This window comes from Gossypium hirsutum, chromosome A12 (genome assembly GCF_007990345.1).
Source record: "Gossypium hirsutum isolate 1008001.06 chromosome A12, Gossypium_hirsutum_v2.1, whole genome shotgun sequence".
Lineage (NCBI taxonomy): Eukaryota > Viridiplantae > Streptophyta > Magnoliopsida > Malvales > Malvaceae > Gossypium > Gossypium hirsutum.
The window spans coordinates 7,769,523-7,796,330 of NC_053435.1; the positions used below are offsets into that span (position 1 = coordinate 7,769,523).

At 37.6% G+C, this 26,808-nt stretch overlaps 1 pseudogene; it reads right to left on the bottom strand.

The window, feature by feature from the left end:
- Positions 1-7,431: 7,431 nt before the first annotated feature.
- The window catches only part of LOC107920739 (probable leucine-rich repeat receptor-like serine/threonine-protein kinase At3g14840), a 28,273-nt pseudogene continuing 8,896 nt past the window's right edge, over positions 7,432-26,808 (bottom strand).

Genomic DNA, 26,808 nt, shown 5'->3' on the forward strand with positions numbered 1-26,808 from the left:
CATCATCTATCGCTGCGTGAATACCATGCCCTAGCCATTCCATACAAAGAATAAAAAGATAGGGTGACAAAGGGCATCCTTGACGAATTCCTCTTGTTGGTTTAAACTTTTAGGAAGGCACTCCATTCCAAAGCACCTGCATAATTGAACCAAAAATAGCTGACATAATAACATTACGGAGAAAGTTAGGAATACCTGCAACCTGTAGAGAAGTGTCAATTAAATCCCAGCGAACACGATCAAAGGCCTTCTCAAGATCAATTTTTATGGCCATCCACCTTTTACTCTTTTGCTTACTCTTCACAGAGTGAATGACTTCTTGGGTAATGATGATATTATCATATATGTTCCTTCCAGTGACAAACCCTGCTTGTTCAGGACCTATGATCTTTGGAAAGACCATTTTAAACCTGTTAGCAATGACTTTCATCACAAGCTTGTAAAGGACTGAACAAAGGCTAAATGGCCGAAATTGCGAGAAACATTCAGGATGTTGTACTTTAGGAATAAGGACAATAAGGGAATTATTAAGGTCAGAATCAATCTTTTCTCCAGAAAAAATTCTTTTAACCCAATCACAAACCGAGGGGCCCACCAAATCCCACTGACTCTGATAGAAAATAGCGTGCACACCATCACTACTTGGGGCTTTTAAAGGCCCCATACCAAAAAGAGCCTTTTTAATCTCCTCATCGGTAACAGGCCTACTAAGGAACTAGATGTCCTCTTGATCTAGAGGCGGAAAAGCACCACACCTAAGATTGCTCGTATTAATAGGTTGCTCCCCATAAAGATTCCTGTAGAAGTTAACCGCTTCTTGTTGCAAAGCATCTTCATCCGTGATCCACTCCCCTGCTTGATTCTTCAGTGCTAAAATCCGATTGTGCTTTCTTCTTTGTAAGGTTCGCTTATGAAAAAACCTTGTGTTACGATCACCAAAAACTAACCAATCACACCTAGCCTTCTGTCGCCAAAGAAGCTCTTCATGATGTAATACTGACTCTAGCTCTTTTCGGATTTCAAGCTCAACTTGATTCAAAAAGTTCGAGTTTCTTCGATCAATTGCCTTTTGAACATTATCTAGCTTTTTCTTCAAAAGATACTTCCGATGCATAATGTGACCATAAACCTCCTTATTCCATAATTTCACTCGATCAGTGAAAGTCGCATGAGTTAGTGACATATCTCCTATGAACTTCCAATTCTCCTTAACAAACTTAGAAAACCCCGGATGCTCCACCCAACCAGCTAAAAACCGAAAAAGTCTTATAGAAGAAGGCTGAACAATCAGCATAAGGGATAATTTTAGTGGTCTGTGATCTGATTTAAGCTTTTGGAGATGTAGAACTTTGGACGAAGGAAACTTCAGACCCCAAGCATCATTACAAATTGCTCTGTCAAGTCTCTCAAAAACTCCCCCTCTTTTCCAAGTAAAATTAGGCCCACTAAAACCCAGATCATACAAACCCATAGAATCTATGAACTCACTAAAGAGAACACATCGTTTCCCAATAGTTCGACCACCTCTTTTTTCGCATGACGCTAGAATAGCATTGAAATCACCAATTGCCAACCACGGAGACCCATCCACCGGCACAGTATATTTAAGAGCCTCCCATAATTGCTTTCGCTTCTGACCATTAGGACTGCCGTTTACAAAAGTGACCAAAATCGGTTGCCGATAAAACTTCCCAGAGACTCTAAGAAAAATAAATTGGAGATGATTCCCCAAGATATCAATAGAAATGGAGTCCTTCCAACCAATCCAAATACCACCCAAGAAACCCACAGCCTCCACTCGATGTGAAAACTCAAAGCCGAGCTTAGCAATAATAGAATTAGCTTTGGGTCCACTTACCCTTATTTCTAAAAGACCAACCAAATCAAGCTTATGCTCCCTATTATACTCCAAGAAGATGCGAAGGAATTTCAAGCTGGCACAACCTTGATAATTTCAACAAAAAATAGTAAAATTCATAGATACCAAAATAAAAGAAATAACAGTATTACCGCCAACTTATGCAGGTGTGGATTCAGAACCACCAGACTGTCTTTCAGCACGCTCTCCAATAACATCTGATCCAGGCCCACCTTGTGAATTAACAATATTGACCATGGAGCTTATAGTATCTGATAATGGGATTCGAGAAATTTTTGCATTTTTTAATCTACCGCCTTTGTCTTTAAAAGAACGATTAAACGAAGCTCCCCCACGATTATTCCCAACTTTATTCTCCGAACCTCGTCCTCTGGAAACAGAAAAAGATTTATTAGAACCAATTAAAATATTTTTCTCATTACCTTTAGGCGCTTTATCCAAATTTTTATCTTTAATAATAACCGCCGAATGATGCTTCGGGTTTAAAAAATTAGCGTCCAGGTCGACCACCAATTCATTAGAACCTTCGAACATGGGGTTATTAAGAACCAAATTCTCCTTCCTAAATTCTGGGAGACCCGAATGCTCCTTTTCTATTTCTTGCTCAAAAACAACTTTAGAAGAAGTGTTATCCGCAAATTGATTTTTTTAAAAAATATTATGCCCATTAGGAAATGAACTATCCAAACCATTAAAAAATGACCCATTAGAATTTAAAGGAACGTTTAGCCTAGCCTGCTCCCTACTTGGCCCACTAATCGATCCATCTAGCAGCTCGTCAGCATGCGCCGCTCCCAACTTTAAATTTATAGACCCTGTAGGCGATACCAGAGAAGTAGAATTAGTAGAATTACAGAATTGGTCTTTGTCTTTTTGCGAAAAATCACCAAACCCCATAGGCCTTTTTCCCACTAACTTAGACCCACTATCCCCATTGCCCAGACCTGCTCCAGCAGCAGCCATACCACTCACCCTCGAGCCCAAAACAGGTCTGACCACATCCATAGAGCCCTCCTCAGCCCTGCGACCCACCTCCTCTAAATCACCCGAAGGCCTAACAACCCTATTCTCCTTAAGATTACCCCCTAGTTCAACGTGTCTTCTATCCTTCCCACTTCCAGAACCCCCAACAGCTTCATCAAGACCACCGCCTAAAATGTTTCTCTCAATTAAAGGCGTGAACCTAGATCCCAACGGATCTTTGCCTAATTTTGCAGTCTCGTTAGCCCTAAAATCACGTGATCCCCTTCGTGATTTCTTCTCAACTAACATCCATGGTCCGAAATCATTGTTCTTTCCTTCTCCGCCCTCATCGACCGTTCCACCAGAAGTCTTCACCGTTGGGGCCTCCATACTATCCAAAATCATCTTCGGCCTTTCCAAAGCCGCACCACTCCCGTCCACGAACACAACTCTTTGACGTGCCCATATCGTCCACAGCTGAAACAAACCGTCGGGAAGGATTTATATTCTACCCGTTGGATATCACCATCGACCAAAACCTTTGAGATAAGAGGTTCGTCAAGATTAACAAACACTGCCAATTGGGCAAACTTCCCCCTTGTGCTATTATCAGTTTGGAAATATAATTTGACAACTTTTCCGACTAAACCCCCAATTACTTCAATAATTAGCCTTTTGTACAGATAACCCGGAAGCCCCGGCAGACGGATCCAAGCCAGCACCACGCTGGGGTAAAGCTGCGCTGGGTTGAACTTTCTCGTCCCAGGCTGAACAATGAGGTATTGCTCGAAAATTATCCACGGCCCTTGAGTTAAAACTTTGTTATAATCCTCCATGTCCTGAAACTTAACAAAAAAATAACCATTGGTAATATCCATTAGATGAAAAGAATTCGCAGGTTTCCATAGGTTAAGTAAACGGTTATAAAGCACGTTATAACCAATGTTTCGCCCGAGTAGTTTAAAAATAACCGTTGATTCCATTTCTTTAAAGAGAATATCTTTGATGCATTCCGAAAAAGCAATTGCCGGAATCCCATTAACCATTGAGGTATTCATGTCACCATCCAGAATTTCTAAGTCGCCTTCATTTCTTCCAAGATTCCTTGCAGGATTCCCATCAGAGAAGGCCACTCTCTGCTCAAGAGTTTGTCTTTAAACGACATCTTCGGTTGTTGTTCAGAATCCACCACCATAATAGTTTCATCAACAACACCAGCTTCCTTAAAACGTACTTTTTTGGTATTCCGATCACCGACATCACAGAGATCACTAGCAGAACCGTTATCGCACATTTTTTCAATTAGAAAGTAAACAAAACAATGATTTTCCCATAGGATACTTCCCTTTCTCTTTTAATTACACATTCCTGCAATTTTTTTTCCAATTCTTTAACTAATCATTGAAAGCATCATTTTTAATTCTTCATTAATGTTTATATACATTGAAACTATTTCGAATGTAATATCTTCATTATAGTAGTTTAAATTAGAATGTTTTAGAAATTAATTCTCAAATTGATACAAAACATTAAAGGATACTAAATTATTTTTCATTAATGTTCTTTAGCGTATACCTATTCGACCAGTTTTTCGCTAAGGCTGGTCTTGAAAATGGAAACCCATACATTATAAAGTTACCCACTTTATATATGCTGCTTCAAGTTCTATTGAAGCAGCATATTTTAGATATGCGGCGGTGGCCATAGATGAAAGGAAACTGTTTTGAGAAGGAAGGGTATTCTTATTTAATGTACTAGAGATAAAATACGCTGAGGATGTTAATATATTGTTAGGTGTTAGTCCAAGGAGAGGAAATTTTTTTTTTTTACAAAATTAAATCAAATATATTATAAAATCTTGTAGAAGTAAGAAATTATAAGAAAATATATAAAGGAATATTTATAGAATCAAAACATAACTAAAAATATAAATTTAATATAAAAGTATTTTAGTAAATATATCGAGTTGGGCAAATTTCACCTAAGCCTAATCTTGACCTGACCATAAAAATCTTGTGTTTTAAAACCTACCTCAAATTTTTTAAAGCCTTTAACAAGTCGGGACAGATCAAAATTTGTTGGATTCAATTTTTAGTAGATTAAATAATTAATAATTTTGTTTATTGTTTTTAATATTTAAGATAAAAGGACATTAAGGTAAACTACATAATTGGTCATTTAACTTTCATAAGTTTTTATTTTAGGCATCAAAATAATAATAATAAATTGCAATAGGAGGACTACCGTTAACAACAACTTTCATTTTGGTTACCTGGCATTTATTTGGGATTAGAAAATATTATTATATACTCATTTTAGTCGCATATCTTTGTTAGTTTTCATTTTAGTCAATTGTTTCATTTTTTAGAATTAACTCTAAAAAATAAATTAAAAAGATAAATTTGTTTTTCCTTATAAAAACCTAACTCCAATATTTTGCTTACCCAAAAAAAAACTAAACTAATGTTAAAAAAAAAAGTAAAATACTATCTCTCTAAAAAAAACCCAGATTTTTCCTTGAAATAAACTAAAATTAAATATAAAAAAGAAAAAGAGAAGATAAAATAGGTTATCAAAATGAAAAATTATTAAAATTAAATGACTAAAATAAGTGTAAAATAATATTATTTAATCTTAAATTAATGATAAAATAAAAATAATTATTAACAAGAGTACCCTTATTACAAATTTTTTATTTTCCATGTACAAAATAAAAGCTTACAATTTTTCATGAACAACTATATGGTTTACCTTTACCAATTAATTTTAGAAAGTGCCTAACAGCTCTAATATGCCACCTTTTGGCATTTGAAGAATTAAGAGGACATGGTGTCTTGGAACCAGCAGAGGATAAGCTTTATTTTATCGAATTGAATACCACCAGCCCTCAACTTCAGCTTGAGATCATATATATTTTCTGAAGAAAAGTAACATTCTAACATTTCTTTTCATTAACTTTTATGAATTTCATCTTTAAATTTTTTATCCACGGTTTTTAAATTTATATTTTGTTAATTTTTTTTAAGACCGTTAATATAAGGGCTTTGTTATTTTGAAAAATATATAAAAATTTTAAAAAATATTAGAAATTCTATCACATACGTGTATATATGAAAACTATACATTTAAAACATAAATGTGTATTTAAAAATAATATACAATAAATAATGAAACGTATGGTTTGAAACAAATTTAATAACAACACATTAAATATGTTATTATTAATAGTATAAATATATAATTGATGAATGTAATAAAATGTATATATTAAAACAAAAATGTATAAAAACTATTAAAATAAAAGTTCAGCTGATTGGCATGTGGTCAATTCTCACCATTTAAATATTTTATCTATTGACTTTTGTTAAAATAAAAAAATACTTTTAAATAATAAAACTTATTTTAATTATAAAATGATATTTTCATAATTTCTCTTACCAAGTTAGCGACCCAGTTGAAGGTCACACCAATTTAATATAACACTTAATAAAAAATATAGACAAAAAAATGCTAAAAATGTATGCCCACAATTAATATTGACATGGGCGAACAAATGTAAAATTGTAGTTATAGTCCCTTAAAGATAATTACATTATAAATTAATAAAGAGTAAAATTATATTTTGGTCCTGAAAAAATTAAAAAAATTTGTTTATTCCCTTCAAAAATAATGAAAACATAATTTAATACATGATGAAATCTATATTTTGACATCTCAAAATTTTATAATTTAATTTTGACCCCCTGAAAAGTATTTTAGATTTATCCCTAAATATCAACATACGAGAACATCCAAATTCATGTGAATCTAAATATCCACTTATCCATATTCATTATCCACATAATTTTTTAATAATTTTATATTTTTTTATAATCTCACAAGATAAATTCTCAAGTTTTAGATTTTTTTTTTGTATTTTGATGAAATGAACTTCCACATGACTTTGTTAAAATTCATTCTCAACATGCAGTTTTTTTTAAAAAAAAAATTATGGTTTTCTTCTACTTTAAAAAAATAATTTAAAAATCTCATATTTTATATTTTTATAAATCATCTAAGTTCATATATTTTTGAAAATTTTTAAGGTTTTTATATTTTTATAAATTTCTAAATTTATATATATTTGAAATATTTTAAGTTTTTCTTTATAAATTTCTATACTTTTTATATTAAAAAAAATCCATTTAATGATATCACACTTACTCAAAGTATCCTACATGAGTCTATGATATTGTTGCAGCAAACATAAAGATTTTTTATGCATGTGAAAACTAGATTATTTAATCTTAAGTTAGTGGGATTTTAGTTTTCCCTAGGATAAAAATTTGAGCTATTTAGTAATAAAGTTGCCGTGATTTAAGGGATAAACTTTTGACATTTCATCTTTATAATAAAAGGATAATATTTCACAAGTTGACTTAATTGATCATGGATTGTTTATTTATAGGGACTATCATTTGAAAATCATTTAACCCTTCGAGAGAGGAGTTTTACACAGACGACAGAAGAGAGGTTTTTTAGTGCAAGCGAATTTTGAAAGTATGCACACAAAAGTGTACAACATCAAGAACGTAGTAAGAGGTCTTAATAGTAATTGAATAGTAATCGGTGCTTGTACTGTTTACTTTACTAGGGTGTGATCAACCAAGTGGCCTAAACAATTTCTATATTTTTACATTACAATAATATCAATCAACTTTGCTTTGAATTTCATGGATGTTGAACAGACGTTGAGGAGGAACCAGACCATGCTGTTGAACTTGAATATATTGATGATTCAGTAATCGTGGTGATTTCACTACTCTTCCGAGACTGCATTTGGTTAAATTGGTCTTTTAGTGCTCCAAATCATGACTCATCAGCAAAGATACTTGGGTCCATGATTAATTTAGGAACAAGGGCTCGACCTTCAAGCATGTTTACTACTTCAGACATGATTGGTCTAAGTGCTGGGGATGAATTAGTGCACAATAAAGCAACCTTTGCCATCCTAATTACCTCTTCTTCATTGAACTCCGTCCCCAACCTTGGATCCACCAACTCCATTAAGTTTCCCTTTTGTTGCAAAACTAGAGCCTGAAATACATTGATGACATAATGGAACTTCAACATTAACTGAATTAGCATGAGTAAGGCATTAATGACTTTGCAGAAGTTTAATGCACCAATCAGTTACAATGCACGGATGTTTCTATGATGATATTCTCATATTATAACTTGAAACATGGAATATATCTTACCCGATCTTGAAGGCATACATAATCACCTTCTGGTCGATATTTTGTATTGTTCTTCCCGGCAACAATCCCGAAACTATAAATATCTGCCTTGTAGGTCAGATAGCCCCATAATGCATATTCTTGGGCCATGTATCCTCTGCAAAAATTGGAGCTTTAAGCACAACATTCTCATGCATATCAACTTTGTTCACCTTTCCATAAACAAAGGTTGGAGGCTTTGATCTCATTTTTACTGCTTTGTAGTTTAAATATTGATGCATCATTCAATTTGCAGTACGTAATATTTTGTCTATGATGGTAGCAGCTTGACAAATCTATTGTTTTGTTTGATTCAACTAAAACATGCAATGATGATCAGCAGATGAAAACAGAGGGAAAGCAGTAGCTCACATGATTCTGGTGCTAATATGGGTGTTTTCCCCTTCATCAAACTTGGCCAAACCGAAGTCGGAGATCTTAGCATTGAGATTGCTATCAAGTAGCACATTGGTAGTTTTGATGTCTCGATGTGCAATTGTTAAACTCGATTCTTCGTGCAGGAAAGATAGACCTTTTGCTATGTCAAGACAAATTTTCTGCCTAGTAGGCCAGCCAATATCAGCTGGCTTTCTTGAGGACCTACTCATTGACATGGACCAATCCAGTGAAATTCAATTCATCAAACAATTTTCGGTACAGAGTGTTGAGATCTTTTCTCTCTTTAACTTTTATAAAATCAATATCAACATTTTCTTTGCTTGTGGGGACATGGAAGCGTCCAAAGGAGGACAAGAACACTTGCTCAATGTGGTTCCAATCACATAACCATCAAAGAAAGGGGGAATAAAAGAGGTTTAGGACATTAAGCTTACCGAGTAAAGCATGTGCAAGGCTATTATTTTTGTTGGAGCTAAGTGCAACAAATAGCAAGGTTCAACAAAAAGCTTGCCGAGCAAGAATCGAGACTTGCGGCAGAAACAAAGAAGAAAAATGAAATAAATTTTAAGCAAAGCTAAAATAGAGAGTATATGGATGAAATCTTGATTGAATTCATTCATTTTTTTTAAAATGGCATAAAGCCTATTTATACAAGCTTACAACTTGACAACTTAGTTGGAATACAACTAAGTTTCATCATTACATCCACTTAAAATAAATCACCACCTACTACACTAACAAACTTAGTTGGAATACAACTAAGTTACATCATTACATCCACTTAAAATAAATCACCACCTACTACACTAACAAACTTAGTTGGAATACAACTAAGTTACATCATTACATCCAAATAATAATAATAATAATAATAATAATAATAATAATAATAAAACATGTGATTGCTACATGCTAACCATTGCTTCAATACTCCTCCTTGGTTTGCATGGAGCAAACACCTAGCTTCCTTCTTAGACATTCGAACCTTGTGACATTAAGGGCTTTAGTCAAAATGTCTGCAAGTTGATCCTCAGAATTACAATGGATCAGCTTCACTTCCTGAGCTTGCTCCATTTCTCGAACAACATGCAACTTGATGCTGAAATGCTTTGTTCTTCCATGGAACACTGGATTTTTAGCAATTGCAACTGAAGATTGGTTGTCACAGAAGATCTCAGTAGCTTCCTTTTGATGCACTTTCAAATCAGCTAAGATTTTCCTTAGCCAAATGGCTTGGTTGACAGCACTTGCAGCTGCCACATATTCTGCTTCAGCAGTAGATTGAGCCACCAGACTTTGCTTCTTCGAGCTCCAGCAAAACATGGCTGAACCAAGGTTGAAAGCATACCCTGAGGTGCTTTTCATGTCATCTATCGAGCCAGCCCAGTCACTATTAGTGTAGCCAACCAGCTTCAGATTTCCCTCCTTGTTGTACCTTAAACCATAGCTCAAAGTGCCTTTGACATATCTAAGCACTCTCTTAGCAGCTTGTAAATGCTTTTTATTGCAACAATGCAAGAACCTTGAGAGCAATCCTACAGCATACATTATGTCTGGTCTAGTGGCAGTTAAATATAACAGACAACCAACTAGACTTCTGTAGGCTGTTTCACAAACCTTCTCAAAATCACCTTGGCTCGATAGTTTTTCTCCAACAGCAACAGGTGTTTTAGTTGCTTTACTGTTTTGCATGGAGAACTTGGTCAGAATCTTTGTGGCAAAGTTTCTCTGACTTAGAAATATCCCATTTTGTGCTTGAGTCACCTCCATTCCAAGGAAATAAGACATTTCCCCTAGATCAGACATTTCAAATACTTCTTGCATCTTGGTCTTGAAATCGACCAGCACTGCTCGATCTCCTCCTGTCACCAGCAGGTCATCAACATATAGGGATACAATGAGCTGTGTTTGTGTCCCTTGCTTCTTGACATACAGTGTTGGCTCACTCTTGCTTCGATCGAATCCCAAATTAGTCAAGTAGCCATCGATTCTACTGTACCAGGCCCTTGGAGCCTGTTTTAAGCCATATAGGGCCTTCTTCAGTTTGTAGACCATATGCTCTCTGCCAGCTATCTCAAACCCTTGTGGTTGTTCAACATAGATCTCTTCATCTAAGAAACCATTCAGAAAGGCTGATTTCACATCGAGTTGATGGATCTTCCACTCGAGCTGTACTGCTAAGGCAATCAGTAATCTGATGGTGTCGAGCCTGGCCACTGGTGCAAAGGTCTCCAGGTAGTCCAGGCCATACCTCTGACTGAACCCCTTGACAACTAGCCTTGCTTTCAGTTTGTTCAAGGTACCATCAGCATTTTGCTTGGCTTTGTACACCCATTTCACCCCAATTATCTTCCTTTTGACTGGCCTTTCAACTAATTCCCAGGTCTGGTTCTTCTCAATCATGCTAATCTCCTCAGCCATTGCCAGCTTCCACTCTTGCTGAGCTTCAGCCTCTTCAAAATTGCTTGGTTCAGCTATGGCTACATGAGCTCTTTCATAAATCCCAGTCAATGGTCTTGTTCCTCTAACTGGTTCATCATCAATGTCCATTTCAGGAACATTTTGATTTGGCTCAGCTTGATCTGCTGCAAGTCCTCCTGAAACTTCCTCAGGTTCATGTTTTTCCCAGTTCCAACATGACTTTTCATCAAATACCACATCCCTACTGACTGACACTTTCTTTGTTGAAGGATCCAAGATCCTATAGCCCTTCTTAACAGTGCTGTAGCCCACCAAAATACCAGGTCGAGCCCTTTCAGACAATTTGTCCCTTTTGACAGCAGGTACATGAGCATAACAGATGTATCCAAAGACCTTCAGATGAGCCAGTGATGGCTTGAATCCAAACCAGGCTTCGAATGGAGTCTTCTGATCCAAGGCCTTGGTTGGAAGCCTATTTTGAATGTAGTTTGCAGTGTTAACTGCCTCTGCCCATAGTGCTTTAGGCAGATTCTTCTGAATCATCAAGCACCTGGCCATATCCATCAAACTCTTATTCTTCCTTTCACTTACACCATTTTGCTGAGGTGTATATGTGTTGGTAAGTTGATGTTTGATGCCTGCCTTATCACAGAAGGCTTGGAACTGAGCTGAGGTGTACTCAGTCCCATTATCAGACCTTATGGACTTTAGCTTGCAACCCGTTTCAGTCTCAGCAGCAGTCTTGAACTTCCAAAACACTGAGGCCGCCTCTGATTTCTGTTTTAGGAAGTAAAGCCAGCAATATCTTGAAAAATCATCAATGAACAGTATGAAGTACCTGTTTCCACTTAATGACTCAGTCCTCATAGGGCCACACACATCAGTGTGCACCAATTGGAGTTTTTCAGAGGCTCTCCAGGCTTGATTCGAGGGAAATGGGAGTCTGGCCTGCTTTCCTAGCTGACACACTTCACACACATCATCATGATCCACTGAGTTGATGAAGTTTTCAGCCAAGTCCTCTCTGACCATTCGAGCCATCGATCTGAAGTTGGCATGTCCCAGTCTTTGATGCCAAAGCTTGGATTCATCTGATGTAACTGTGTAGGCAATGTTTGACTCCCTGGTCCAGTCAACTACAAAGCTCTTATTAGCCATAGGAACTGCCATCAGCTTGGATCCACTTGGATCATTGATTTGGCATTGGTTGTCTTTGAACACAACAGAATAACCTTTCTCCAGCAACTGAGCTATGCTGAGCAAGTTTCTGTCAATTTCAGGCACCAAAAGCACATTTGAAATCATTTTGGCACCTGTGGGGGTGCATATCAGCACATCACCCTTGCCTTCAGCTTGAATAAAATGTCCATTTCCTATCTTGACTTTAGTTCTGCAGCTTCTGTCTAAAGATTTGAAGATTGCAGCATCAGGTGTCATGTGGTTGGTGCATCCACTGTCTAGAAGCCAACCAGATGAGAACCTTTCTTGAGCAGCTGAGCATAACACAGCAAAGACTTGTTCCTCTTGGTCACTGTCCTCCTTAGCTACTCGAGCCTCAACTTTCTTCTGTTGAAACTGACTCTGCCTTGATTTGGCCTTGCTCTTGCAGACTCTCTCAACATGACCCTTCTTTTTACAATGCTGACATACAGCATCTGGATTGAACCAGCATTTTTCTTTTGGATGACCAGCCCTTCTGCAGTGCTTGCAAGTCTGACCCTCTTTTCTTGCAACATCAGTCCTTGGCTTGTCTCTCCAGGCCTTCTTGCCTTTGTAGGCAGTGTTTGTTCTTGCCTAAAAGGCACCTTCTTGATGCTCCTCCAGTCTGCTTGCTCTTCTTTGCTCTTGAGCATATAAAGCATTGATCAACTCTGTCAGGGAGATGGTGTACAGGTCCCTTGAGTCCTCGAGAGATGAGATTTTTGCCTCATACCTCTCGGGCAGAGTTGCAATAACCTTCTCCACTATCCTAGCTTCCTTGAGCTGCTCTCCAAGGAGCCTTATGCTGTTAACCACAGCCATAATCCTGTCAGAGTACTGCTTGATAGTTTCTTCTTCCTTCATCTTCAAATTCTCGAAATCTCTCCTTAAGTTCAGCAACTGTTGCTGCCTTGTCCTCTCTGTCCCTTGAAACTCCTCTTGCAACTTGTCCCAGGCTTGTTTTGGTGATTCACAGGCCATAATCCTTGTGAAAATCACATCTGACACTGAGTTCTGGATGCAAGACATGGCTTTGTGCCTCTTGGTCCTCTCATCAGCATGCTGCCTGATTTGAGCCACTGTTGGATTGCCTCTAAGTGGCTCTGGTTCAACATCTGAGTTGACTACCTCCCACAGATCGAAAGCTTGTAGGTAGGTCTTCATTTTAACCACCCATATGTGGTAGCCTTCTCCATTGAAGACTTGAGGTGCAGCTGGTGAAAAGCTTGATGAAGCCATGAATTTGTATAACAGATCCCTTAAGAAATAGGCTCTTGATACCAATTGTTAGAGCTAAGTGCAACAAATAGCAAGGTTCAACAAAAAGCTTGCCGAGCAAGAATCGAGACTTGCGGCAGAAACAAAGAAGAAAAATGAAATAAATTTTAAGCAAAGCTAAAATAGAGAGTATATGGATGAAATCTTGATTGAATTCATTCATTTTTTTTAAAATGGCATAAAGCCTATTTATACAAGCTTACAACTTGACAACTTAGTTGGAATACAACTAAGTTTCATCATTACATCCACTTAAAATAAATCACCACCTACTACACTAACAAACTTAGTTGGAATACAACTAAGTTACATCATTACATCCACTTAAAATAAATCACCACCTACTACACTAACAAACTTAGTTGGAATACAACTAAGTTACATCATTACATCCAAATAATAATAATAATAATAATAATAATAATAATAATAATAATAATAATAATAATAATAATAATAAAACATGTGATTGCTACATGCTAACCATTGCTTCAATAATTTTCCATGTATTCATATACCAATAACAGCTGAGTTCCCTCAACGCAACATCCATACAATCTAACAAAATTCGGGTGTTGTAATCCTGAAATCATGCCTAGTTCATTCAGAATTTCTCGGTCTCCTTGTCTTGATTTTGAAGAAAGTTTTTAAATCGCAATTATGGTGCCATCAAGCAATACACCCTACAGCAGACGTATAACATAGAATTTTTGTTATATATTTCATCACATAACACATACTCCGAAACATCATAAATTCAGTAAAGAAAAAGCACGTTATGCAGGTACCCTGTAGACTGCTCCAAAACCACATTCTCCAATTTTATTTGCAGCGTCGAATTTGTTCGTAGCAGCTCTCATTTGTATAAAGGTAAAAAAGCCAGTCTGCAGATCTAACCCCCTCAAGACTTGGACAAGATTGAGGGAACCAATTGAATTACACATTCAATAGGCTTGAAAAACATGCATACGTTCAAATAGATCATCCTAGAGAAATTATCTTAAAGTATAAAATTGTAGATTCAGGTTGTTAGAGTACCTTGTTCCCTTGATGGCTTGGGTCGAAAATAGCCATTCCACCATAGAATACCCAAGATTACTAAAATCAGGCACAGAACAGAAACAACAGCTCCCACTACAAACTTCAAATTCTTTTCCCATGCATTGAGAACTCGAGGCTTGTGATCTACCAACAAAAGGGAAGAAAAGGTACTAACAGTTATTCTCAAACTTCATATCCTGAAGTAACACTGCATGTGCATATCATATGGCAGTAAAAATGTTAAGACTTATCTGAAAATATAAGTACTTAAGACGGTATTGAATGCTTAAAATTTCCTTTTGAGAAAATTTAGGCACATAAAGTGGGTCGTATATTGCCATGTCATTTTACAGTAAAGTTCTACTAGATTCAGCTACCAAGAATCTATACCATGCAGACAATAGTTTAAGGCCATCTCCATTATTGCTTCACGTCATGTACATGTTAATCCACTTTGAATTAAACATGACAATTAAGAAAAGAAAATCCCAAATATAACTGGTAGATTGAGTAAGCACATGAGAAGAACGAATGGCTATTTTAATTATAGATCTTACCAGAGTCTAATTGCTGATATCAAGGGACCATATGTTCCTCTTCTTGGGATTGCAGTAGTCCCCTTCCCAGCTCAGTGAAAGCGTATTGTCAAAGTTTTGTTCCTCACAACAGTTTTAAATTTCCTTATGACTGCTTTATCAACCCCCTTTTCCTCATTTTTAATATTGAAATCTTTTAACTCAAGTTTCTCCTGCAGCAAGCTTATTCAATCAAAACTGGCTTCAATAACATGCAAATTAAGCTACATATTAACATGATGAACTACCTGGACATAAACATCAAATATCCTCCTTCTAAAACTTTGATAGGATCTATTGTCTCTGATAACTATCTCTGCAAAGTGAAGTGTAACCGTATAATTTTCATTTGCTAAGCAACGGAAGTAATACGTGAGAGAAAGAGGAGAAAGGCGTGCTCTTGTATATAATTCGGAGTTGTTTGTTCTGAAAACAGAAACATTTCGAGCTATAAAGTCCACTGAAGTAGGAGTGGTATCCCAGAAAAGCCCAGTGCTACTAGTTTCCCAAGTCTCTTTGAGTGGAACATATTTTGCTCGACCTCCTAAGTCTTCATCTGCCTCATAGTCGACTCCATTAATAGTTGTTGCTCCTCCACCACAATTTATATTTACTGAACACCAATCTATAAAGAATGGAAAAAGAAAATACATTTCGTGTTGAGTATGAGAAAACCTTACTGTGGAACATGTTTCTAGAGTCTACAGATTTGCATTAAAATGCAAAGGAATTACCTTTCGAACAAGGCAAGTTCTTCAGGCAGTTATCTGGTCCTCTACATCACAGTAGTATGACAAAGAAGCATCAGTCTTGTTGAAGGGTGATCAAAAGGAAATAAAATGAGATTTAAAAAAAAAGCGTGGTAACTTTTTTGCTCAATAAGATAAAAGCTTACAAGTTTTTGCCTCCTGAAAAGCTTTGGAACAAATTTCTGATAAAGAAATAGACCAATCAGGTTAATATTTGAAAACATCTTACAAAAAATCAGAGAAGTAATATGTACACAGCATAGGAAGCCAAGTTAAGAGGAAGTCTTTCTTACAGATTTTCCCGACAAGAAAGCGACTGATGGCTTTCAGAAAAATTGTTATAAGAAAGATCTATCTGGCTGCAAAAATTGTATAATATATTATAAATAACTAGACTTGAAATAATTAAGGTACATTAATTTTGAGTAAAAACTAACAATATTATAAGCTGTAAAAGTTACCAGGAATGGTACTTTTGAGAAACTACAAAATGGGTAATTTGGGTTATTTTTGCATTGTTTGTAGACAAATAGGTATTTTGGAAGTATATCCTTAAGACTGTCAAAAAAGAAAATCCTATGAATATTCTTTGTAGAGTCAATTAACAAAATGAAGAAAATAAAAGGGTAATCATGGCTAAGAAGAAATAATAATAATAATAATGATGATGATGATAAAAGGAGGATAGTAGACATACTAGCGGCTATCTCTAATCCATTCTGGAACGTGGCCAGCAAGAGAGTTTTTGTCAGGTACCTAATTGTTGAAAGCTGGACTGCAATGTAACATGGAGCCAGAAGCATGCTACTGTCGAGACCAGCAGCTATCAAGCTCAGCTCATTTTGCTTGGCGCGCACGAATGGTTTTTGGACTAAATGAAGCAACTGACATTGCTGTTTTGTTTTGATGTAATTTAGTTCAGTTTGATTGTAACTAGCTTTAATAGTTAGCGGGATTAAGTTAGTGATTAGATAGCTGATGTAAAAGCTGATATGGCAGCTCATTTTGTATTTGACTTTAACTTACATTGGTTGTAAATTAGTGGAGGCAGTTAGATTAGTAGGTAACTATCAAATGAACAAATTGTAACTCTTTTTATTTCAAATTTTGAATGAAAAAAGGTAATGTTCAGTTACAATTCTGGCTGTACATTCAAGTTTCTTGCTTGCTGCTCTGCTTGTTTTTCTTTTCTACTTCGATCACTCTTGCTTTGCTTGCAAATCTCTTTGTTGCTGCTGCCATTATTCCTACAAATGGTATCAGAGCCCGAGTCTTTGAGGGGCCTTTGCTTGCATTCTGTTGATTTCAATTTAAAATCTACAGCAAAGCTTAAAACTAAAAAGGATCGAAGCACTTAAACTCAGTCTAGCAAGATGAGTTTCACTCCACCACCTCCACCAGTGTTCACTGGAGAAAACTATCACATTTGGATAGTTAAAATGAAGACTTATCTTCAGGCACACGATCTTTGGAGTGTGATTGAGAATGATGCTGAACCACCTCCATTGAGAGTCAATCCCACCATTGCACAGATGAGGCAGCATGCTGAGGAGCGAGCCAAGAAGCATAAGGCTATGGCCTGCTTGCAAAATGGAGTCTCTGATGTGATATTCACTCACATCATGGCCTGTGATTCACCAAAACAGGCCTGGGAGAAGCTGAAGGAGGAGTTCATGGGGACTGACAAGACAAGGCAACAGCAGGTGATCAACCTCAGGAGAGATTTTGAAAATTTGAGGATGAAGGAGTCTGAGACCATCAAGCAGTACTCAGACAGGATAATGGCCATTGTCAACAGCATTAGGCTCCTGGGAGTGGACTTCACAGAGAGCAGAGTTGTTGAAAAGGTTATTACAACTCTCCTTGAGAAATTTGAGTCTAAAATCTCTTCACTTGAGGACTCGAGGGACTTATCAGCCATTTCATTGTCTGAGCTGATAAACTCCCTGTATGCACTTGAGCAAAGGAGGGAAAATAGGCAGGAGGAGAATCCTGAAGCTGCTTTCCAGGCTAAAGCCAGTGAAGGCTCAAGCATGAGTGCAAAAGGCAAGAAGCCTTGGCACAATAGAAAGGCCAAGTCAGGAAGAGATGAAGCAAAAAGGGTGTTTCCACCATGTGTTCACTGCAAGAAGACAACACATTCAGAAAAATATTGCTGGTTTAGGCCAGATATTCAGTGCAGAAAGTGCAAGCAGTTTGGTCATGTAGAGAAAGTGTGCAAAGGCAAACCAAGGGAGGCTGCTCTACAACAAGCTAGACCAGCTGAGGACATGCAAGCTCAGGAGGAGCATGTTTTTACAGCAACCTGTTTTGTTGGCACAACAAAAACCAGCAATGATTGGCTAATAGACAGTGGCTGCTCACACCATATGGCAGCAGATGAGAAGTTGTTCAAGGGCTTAGACAGAAGCTTCTACTCTAGGATCAGAATTGGAGATGGCAAGCTAATTGAGGCTAAGGGCAAGGGCAGTGTGCTGGTTAGCACTGGTTCAGGTAACAAGCTGATCTCATATGTACTTTTTGTACCTGACTTAGACCAGAATTTGCTTAGTGTAGGCCAATTAGTTGAAAAGGGCTATACATTGGTTTTTAAGGATGGTTGCTGTACTGTTCAAGACATGAATGGTCTAGAGTTAATCTCAGTCTCCATGACCGATAGATGCTTCATGCTGGATGTTAGCCAAGTAGAAAGAAAGGCATACACCAGCCTTGCTGACAGCACTGACTTGTGGCATAGGAGACTAGGCCATGCCAATTTCAGATCGTTTGATCTGCTACATAGGCTGAATTTGGTTGATTTCATTTCAAAAGTTGAGGTTAGTGGGAATGTTTGTGAGGTTTGTCAGCTTGGTAAGCAGGCTAGACTGCCTTTTCCTGCTGACAGTGCTTGGAGAGCTCAAAACAAGCTCGAATTGGTGGACTCTGATGTTTGTGGTCCTATGAGAACACCTTCAATCAGTGAGAACAGGTACTTTGCCCTGTTTATAGATGATTTAACAAGGTTGTGCTGGGTCTACTTCTTGAGGCAAAAGTCAGAAGTGTTTGAAGCCTTCTGTAAATTCAAGGCTTATGCTGAAAATCAGTCAGGCTGCAAAATTAGAGCTTTGAGGACTGATAATGGCTCTGAATATGTGTCTGAGAGATTTCAAAAGCTTTGTGACAGTGATGGGATTCATCATCAGCTCACAACAGTCTATACTCCTCAACAGAATGGAGTCTGTGAGAGGAAGAATAGGACTGTGTTGAACATGGCCAGGTGCCTCTTGTTTCAAGGCAAGCTTCCAAGTCAGTTTTGGGCTAAGGCAGTTAACACCTCAGTGTATCTGCTCAATAGACTGCCAACTAGAGCAGTCAAGGATAAGACTCCTTATGAGGCTTGGCATAGAGTTAAACCTGTAGTAACACACTTGAAAGTGTTTGGTTGTGTGTGTTATGCTCTTGTTCCAGTGGAAAAGAGAACCAAGCTTGAGAGCAGGGCCACTCCAGGAATCTTTGTTGGCTGTAGCAGCAACAAGAAGGGCTATAGAGTTTATGATCCTATAGCAAAGAAAGTCTTAGTCAGCAGGGATGTAAAATTTGATGAAGAAAAGGTGTGGAATTGGAATAGTGCTGAAGCTAACATGTTTGAAATGGATCAGTTGGACTTGGTTGCTGAGCCTACAGAAGAGGAGCCAACTGAAGATGCTGTAGATGACACACCAGTGAGGGGCACCAGAACTTTGGCCGATGTCTATCAGAGGTGCAATGTTGCTGTGATTAAGCCCTCAGACTTTGAAGAGGCTGCCAAGGACAGAAGCTGGATGGAAGCTATGGAAGCTAAGCTGGAAATGATCAATAAAAATGAAACATTGGAGTTGGTGAGCAGACCAGAAAATAAGAAGGTTATTGAGGTTAAATGGGTGTACCGGACCAAGTACAATGCTGATGGCTCACTGAACAAGCACAAGGCCAGGCTTGTGGTGAAGGGTTACAGTCAGCAGTATGGTGTGGACTTCTTGGAGAATTTTGCTCCAGTGGCAAGACTGGACACAATCAAGCTACTGTTTGCTTTAGCAGCTCAGAAGCAGTGAAAAGTTCACCAATTGGATGTCAAATCTGCATTCCTGAATGGTTTTCTCAAGGAGGAGATCTTCATTGAGCAACCTGAAGGTTTTGAAGTTGCTGGACATGAAAACAAAGTGTACAAGTTAAGAAAGGCCCTCTATGGCCTGAAACAGGCACCAAGGGCCTGGTATGACAGAGTTGATGCTTATCTGACCAAGCTTGGATTTGTGAAGAGCCTTAGTGAACCTACTCTATATGTTAAGAGGTCAGGATTTGAAACCTTGCTGATTGCCTCCTTGTATGTGGATGACTTGTTAGTGACAGGGAGCAAAGTTGAGCTCATTGATGAGTTCAAGATTCAAATGCAGCAAGTGTTTGAGATGACAGATTTAGGGATCATGACTTACTTCCTTGGCATGGAAGTTCACCAATCTGATCGGGGCATCTTCATCAGCCAACAAACATTTGCCTTGAAGATTCTTGGCAAATTTTGCATGCAAAATTGTAAAGCAGTAAGTACACCAGTGGAACAGGGTGAAAAATTAACCAGCAATGGTGATCAGCAAAGGGTTAATGAGAGGCATTATCGAAGCCTAGTTGGTTGTCTGTTGTATCTAACAGCAACCAGGCCAGACATCATGTTTGGTGTTAGCCTGTTATCGAGATTCATGCATTGTTGCATTGAGGCACATTTGAAAGCTGCAAAAAGGGTCCTTAGATACATCAAAGGCACAGCTAACTTTGGTGTAATGTTTGAAAGTGGGAAGGAACTGAAATTAGAAGGTTACTCTGATAGTGATTGGGCAAGATCCCTCGATGACATGAAGAGTACCTCTGGATACTTCTTCACACTTGGATCGGGCATGTTTTGTTGGAGTTCAAAGAAGCAACAAACTGTTGCTCAGTCCACAGCTGAAGCAGAGTACATTGCTGCAGCAGGAACAGTTAATCAGGCCATTTGGCTAAGGAAGCTGCTTCATGACCTTAATGAAACTCAAGATGAAGCAACTGAAATTTGGGTGGATAATCAGTCTGCAGTTGCGATAGCCAAGAACCCTGTGTTCCATGGTAAGACTAAGCATTTTAAAATCAAACTGCATTTTGTTAGAGAGGCTGAACAAGCAAAGGAAGTCAGCCTTGTGCATTGCAGCTCAGGGGCACAATTGGCTGACATAATAACCAAGCCTTTAGAGGCTGCTCGATTTGAATCTTTGAGAAGTACAATTGGAATGTGTTGCATACAGTCCAAGGAGGAGTGTTGAAAGCTGGACTGCAATGCAACATGGAGCCAGAAGCATGCTACTGTCGAGACCAGCAGCTATCAAGCTCAGCTCATTTTGCTTGGCGCGCACGAATGGTTTTTGGACCAAATGAAGCAACTGACATTGCTGTTTTGTTTTGATGTAATTTAGTTCAGTTTGATTGTAACTAGCTTTAATAGTTAGCAGGATTAAGTTAGTGATTAGATAGCTGATGTAAAAGCTTATATGGCAGCTCATTTTGTATTTGAATTTAACTTACATTGGTTGTAAATTAGTGGAGGCAGTTAGATTAATAGGTAACTATCAAATGAACAAATTGTAACTCTTTTTATTTCAAATTTTGAATGAAAAAGGTAATGTTCAGTTACAATTCTGGCTGTACATTCAAGTTTCTTGCTTGCTGCTCTGCTTGTTTTTCTTTTCTGCTTCGATCACTCTTGCTTTGCTTGCAAATCTCTTTGTTGCTGCTGCCATTGTTCCTACACTAATCAGTAAGGAGTACACCATAGTTAAGCACTTCTGCTGGAACTATATTGGAAAGATATAATCGAAAAACTTAAAAGTTAAGTAAGTTCAACCAAATTTAGAACTTATATGAGGATATTAATGCACGAGGATTTATCCTTCCCTTCCTGATTCTGAAGTTGTGAAGGTATCAGTAAGCTAGTTTTATTTTGATTTCATCCATGATTTTGCAACATGTGCACTGGTCAGATAATATAAAACAAATGAAAATGTTCTGTATTACCATAAGAATAAAAAATTCAAACAAACTTGGAATTTTTTATTAATTTTTTATTAACTACTGATTTTCTTATCTAATAAATAGACTTCAAAGACCAAAAAACTAGAGTATCATTTCAATAGCATTTTATGCATAGTATTCTTCATATTGGTTAATTTGGGTTTGGATGAATACACCACAAGAATTCATAGCACTTACATGTATTGTGTTTCTATAACGCTTTCAGAATCTAAAATGTTACCTTCCAATTTGTTGAAGCTAAGATCTCTACAGGAAATAGACAAATCAGCTATTTCAAATATAATCTTGAAATGATAGGCTAATTGAAAACTGAAATCCAGAAAATATATAGATGACTCCATATGAAGAATGAATTCAAGAAGCGCATGCAAACATATCAAATGTTGATGTCACAACCTGCCAACCGGCAAGGTATTACCACTTTCCTAGTCCATGCCATACCGGCATTGTGCCCATAGGCCAGTATTGTCCTCTTTGGATACCCATCGGCTCCACAAGGATTTGTCAACCTAAGGTGCATCTTGCTAGGTCCAAACCAAAACCTCATTTTCACAAATCAAATGGTACCATAGTTGTAAAAATGGCTCTTATATGAGGAGGTCCTTAGGTTTGAACCTGGAGAGGCACACTTTAGAGTGACAAATACTTGCGAAGCCGGTAGACATGCAAAGAGTACAATACCAGCTTATGAGCATGATGCAGCACAAGGAAGTGGTGAATGACCTTTGCCGACCAACGGATTGTGATATTACTAGTCAAATTAGATAAAACAATACAGCAATACACTTACCTATTTTACCACCTCAAGTTCTTGGCAATTGGTTGCAGCAAGCAAAATGGGAATATTTTCAGTAAATTGTAGGATTATTTTCACCAAATAAGCTTCTGGGAAAATATTGTGTAAATTCTTCAAAAGCAATGAGACAATGAAAACTTATCAAAACGCATAAACGATAGCCAACTACAACACTTTTCCGCACATACTTGTAGCTAAGATCAGGTTTAGCCCTGGAATAGTCATAAACAGTCGAGCAAAACTTCTTTTAACTAAGGTTGCACAATAATAATGATAAGCGTACCAAATCCAAGCATTGAAGACTGAAGTATGACAAAATTATTAAAGCCCACAAGAAAAGAAAGAAAAATCGTATTTAGAGTAGTGACATAAATACTGAAAATTAAGGTGAAAGAACAGCAGAATTACAAAATTTGCAGTTGTGGAAATTCCCATATGTAATCAGGTATTGTTCCAGATACGTTGCAGCTACGTAACATCCTGCATTATGAGCCCCCATCATGTCAGCACAATTATAACAAATGGGGATAAAGATAACCTTAAAGAAATTTGCAAGCCTGGGAATGACTTACAATCTGTACATGTTTTTCATATTTTTTAAGTTCGGAAACTTTGAACCCTCTCCAGGTAAGTCACTGATCCTTCTGGTTTATATTGTACCATAAAGAATAGTTAAAAGAGAAAAGGCCCCCGATGCAATAATTTTAGCATCTAAATTGGAATGAACCCAGATTATGTTAAATCATTAATACAAATGAAGAGCTACAAAATCAGGGATTAAGACAAACTAACAGTTCCACTAAGTTATGCAAGAGTGCCAAGCTTGAAGGAATTGGCTCTTCAAAACCACTAGCTTGAATCTCTCTGTCAGCAAAAGAATTCAATTTTGTAAAATAGTCATCACCAAAACTTCCAATGAGGCGCTCTAGATAAGTAGTGGAGACAGAAAGATGCTTACAATTTCTCAAGTTGCTTCCAACTTCGAAAAATGTTGGGTATCTTTCCAGTGAAATTGTTACTGCTAATCCTTCTGCATGAGCCTCGTATAAAAGCAGGGGTACTAAACAAATCTAGCCCTTTTAACAGTAGAACTCTAGATCGTGTTGAAAACACTTACAGTTATTTTAGATTGGACAGATTAGCAAGGGATGAGGGGAACTTTCCAGTGAGATAGTTAGCATTAAGAGTACTGCATTCAAGGAAGAGGCAAAATCAAGCCAACTATGCTATGCTAAATATTTGGAAGAGAAGTAGACTGATAGATCGTTCATGAAATCTAATAGGGAAAAAAAAGCTAACAGATATTCCAGGTTAACCAGTCTCCCAAACTCAGGAGGAATAGTTCCAGAAAACTGGTTGTTTTCGAGGCTCCTGTAAAAGTAACACTAATAAGAAACATTGTCTTGCTTTTAAGGAAAAAATGGAAGAGATAATACAAAATAAAACATAGGCAACCGAGGCAGACAGATATTTTAGAGTCGTTATGTTTCCTAAATTGCCTGGAATTGGCCCCGTTATGTGGTCCATAGCAACAGACCTGAAATGTTTTCATTCCTATCAGTTCAACGAAAATAAGCTTCTTCTAAACAGGATAAACATGAAATGAGCTAGTAGCTTACAATGTCTCCAACTTCAGAGCAGCCCATTCATGTGGTATTATACCCTTAAGATAGTTCCTATGAAGTATTCTAAAAGCAACAGAAAAAGAGTTTTAGAATGGACAGAAGCTTATTTGCTAGTTAAAGAGTAAAATCATCAATTGTAACCTTCTTCTTACACTGTATTAATATATAATAGCTTCGAAAGTGAGGGTGGAAGAACACCATCAAGATCCTGCCCTACAAGATAGCTTTTCCAATGAATACAAAGCCTTTTAGAAGCATTTCCAGTTGAAAATTTCCAAAAATATGTTCTCTCAGAAAATAGTTAAGAGATTCAAAGAGCTCTTCAGTGATAAAAAAATTATTTCATTCATATTATATAATCACTTAGATGATTAGTTGGGATAAATTTGTATTTGAATTCGAAGCCATAGCCATAAAGAGATTCATCTTGAATGAGGCACACCCTTACTCTATTTGCCTCTGCTATTGATTTCATATTGCTAAAATCAACTTTGGGGAATTCAAGCAAATCACGGTATAGCAATCAAAGCTAACATGATGAAAATGAAAAAAGAAAAAGTAGGTCTATGACTAAGAAATTAGAAAAAGCATCAAATTCTTAAGACCAGTAAGACATACATGACTTCAATATGACATTCACCATTGGTGAAGGAGCAATTGCAGGTAACGGTACTGTTGTTGATGGCCTGAGACCCATGTGTCGGCGGTGGAGTAAACCAGCTTGACTTATTGTTGCAAGGATTCTCACTGGAATTCCAATCCTTCTTTCCAAGTTCTGCCGCTATCTCATGAAGAGCATTTACTGCAAAAATAATAAAATAAATTCGAGAAGCCATTGAAGGAAGCTGAGTTGGATTAAAACACATTCACAAGAAAATTCCTGGAATAATTTTTGGGTGAGTTCTTAAGACATATAAACACTCAAGTATATAGCCAAATGAATCGGACCTGCAGATTACTGTTTAATGCAGATTTGTTAAAGAAACAATAGAAATAAAAACGTGAAATTGTTGAAGTCAGCTCCCATGCAGCAGCAAAGGTGGCCATGCAGGGAACGTGCTTCAATAGCAAATTGGTGCAGCAAGCTGAAGCTATTCATTTAGTTTCTTTAAATGAATGTTTTGTATTTAGTTAGGATCAAACTTAGTTGGTAGCTGCATTTTGATGTAACTAAGTGATGAATGACAAGTTTAGGTAGCTGTTTATGTATTCAAACAAGTTATTAGGTGGTAACTTGTTTGTTTTGCTATTGTAATCCCTTATATGTATTGGCATCATGCCTTCTTAAAATGTTAATGAAAATTCAGCTCATTTTCATTCAAATCTCTCTCTTTCTTTTCTGTTTTCCATTGTAAGTTTTTTCTTCCTTGATTGTTTCTACTGCAAGCCTCGAGACTTGCTGTTTAAGCAAAACTGAAATCAGCTTGCTGCTGCCTCTTGCACCAACAATTGGTATCTAGAGCCCTTGTCTTAGTGGACCTGTTGCTTCAAACCAAGGAACCTGATGGCTTCTTCAGGATTTTCACTAGCAGCCCCACTAGTCTTCAATGGAGAAGGCTTTCACATATGGCTGGTCAAGATGAAGACTTACCTACAGGCCTTCGATCTGTGGGAAGTTGTCAACACAGATGCTGAGCCAGCACCACTGAGGGCTAATCCCACAGTAGCTCAGATCAGGCAACATGCTGATGAGAGGACTAAAAGGCACAAAGCCATGTCCTGCATCCAGAACTGTGTGTCAGATGTCATCTTCACCAGAATCATGGCCTGTGAGACTCCAAAACAGGCCTGGGATAAGCTTAATGAGGAGTTTCAAGGCACTGAGAGAACAAGGCAACAGCAGCTGTTGAATTTGAGAAGGGATTTCGAGAACCTGAAGATGAAGGAAGCAGAAACAGTGAAGCAGTATGTAGACAGAATCATGGCAGTGGTTAACAGTATAAGGCTCTTTGGTGAGTACTTTGATGAGGCAAGGATAGTGGAGAAAGTCCTCTCCACTTTGCCTGAGAGATATGAGGCCAAGATATCCTCTCTAGAGGACTCAAGAGACCTTGCTACCATCTCTTTGACTGAGCTAATCAACACCTTCTATGCTCAGGAACAAAGGAGAGCTAGCAGAACTGAAGACAACCAGGAAGGTGCATTCAATGCCAAGGCCAGAGAAGCCTCGAGCATCAATGCTCCAAGAGAAAAAAAGCCTTGGAAAAGCAGACCTAAGCCTGATGCTGCAAGGAGTAATGACCAGCCCTGCAGACATTGCAAAAGGCCAGGTCATCCAGAAGGCAGATGCTGGTTCAGGCCAGATGCAGTATGCCAATACTGCAAGAAGAAAGGCCATGTTGAAAGGGTTTGCAAAAATAGAACCAAGCCAAGGCAGAGCCAATTTCAACAACCAAAGGTTGAAGCTCGAGTAGCTGAGGACAGTAGTGACCAAGAAGAGCAGGTCTTTGCTGTGTCTTGCTTAGCTGCTAAGAAGAAATGCTCAAAAGGCTGGTTATTGGACAGTGGTTGCACTAACCACATGTCACCAGATGCCTCCTTGCTTAAAACCT